The sequence below is a fragment of the Rhagoletis pomonella genome, unplaced genomic scaffold, assembly GCF_013731165.1.
Source record: "Rhagoletis pomonella isolate Grant_MI unplaced genomic scaffold, Rhpom_1.0 Rhpom_scaffold_00004, whole genome shotgun sequence".
Classification (NCBI taxonomy): Eukaryota; Metazoa; Arthropoda; class Insecta; order Diptera; family Tephritidae; genus Rhagoletis; species Rhagoletis pomonella.
In genome coordinates this window covers 5,297,806-5,299,044 of record NW_023458558.1, presented here as the reverse complement: position 1 = coordinate 5,299,044, position 1,239 = coordinate 5,297,806, and the positions used below count along the sequence as shown (strand labels likewise).

Genomic DNA, 1,239 nt, shown 5'->3' with positions numbered 1-1,239 from the left:
TAACTGCCTGGCAGCTTTCTAGCAAATCACACGAAAACATTCAATATGATTTATAGCTTATTATAGTTCGACAGAATAGCATTGCTTCTAGCAACCACTTTGTCATCGAACCTAAGCCAAAAATCGAATTCGTAACATTAACGGCTTACCTAAAAATGAATATATATATTTTTTTTTGTATTTATACTCGTACTCATGTTGTAGCTCAATGTTGTCAATAGTCGCCTTTTTCACTTAAGTTTGAAATGACAATTTCAATGGCGATGTTTACAGGCTAATCTGCCACTCAAAGCATGTCCCATAGTAATAAATCATATTATGCATGTGATGGTCACACGTTCGACACAAAGTCATAATATACTTACCCAGTTAGTTAGGCTTATAATTTCACATATTGTTTGTAATTTTTGTATTTTTGCCTATCGTTTTTGATTTGTTTTTTTTTTGCAATTTTTCGTAAATTTTGTGTGCACTCATTAGCGCCAAAATACTTACAATGCTATTGACGTATGATGTAAAAATTTATTTTGATAAATGTACGGATATATTGTTACTATTACAAAACCTGTTTTGCATATCAATCACAGCCAACTCTCGCCCCGTGAATGCCACCACTAGCTTCGTCTCCCGATGCTTAATTTCACCCACAACTATAAAATATTTTGATCAAACTCCAACAATGAACAATCAAAACCTCAGACAGATAGTCATGGGGTACGAAATGGTAGATATACTCGCCAGGAAAGGGATTCAGAGGAATTGATAGGATATATATAATAATACAGGATATATCCTATTCCATTAAATAATGAAAAAACTTGGGGGCCAAGTCGCTCAGAGCTCCGTTCTTGCTCCACTCCCGCCCACATAAAAAAAAAACTGTTATTAATTTACCGGTAAAAGACTTAGGCGACATTTATTTGAAAATTTCCTTTTTGATGCAGAAATACATCTACATGCTCTAGGAACACTTCTTAAACCGAAAACAAAAATTTAAAAAATTGCATAGAATGGAAATTTATTTAAGATGGTGGAAAAAAATATAATTGAATTTTTATTTTAATTTTCATTCCACAATAAAAATGTTTCAAAATAAATCGTACCTAGACCAGAAAATAACAAAAACAAAATACACGGTAGGGATGCTAAAATTACACAACACCGAAACACGTGAACTTAAATTTGAATTGTAGATTACACTGGTCTACAAATTTCAACTTTTTTTCTGCGAATAAGACG

The 1,239-nt window shown here is 32.5% G+C and overlaps 2 protein-coding genes across 5 annotated transcripts in view; one reads left to right on the top strand and one right to left on the bottom strand.

Moving 5' to 3' along the window:
• The window catches only part of LOC118737304, a 169,993-nt gene that overhangs the window by 124,501 nt on the left and 44,253 nt on the right, over nucleotides 1–1,239 (top strand). The window lies entirely within an intron of this gene.
• Nucleotides 1–1,239, bottom strand: part of LOC118736844 — a 93,964-nt gene that overhangs the window by 60,193 nt on the left and 32,532 nt on the right. The gene's annotated exons all lie outside the window — the stretch shown is intronic.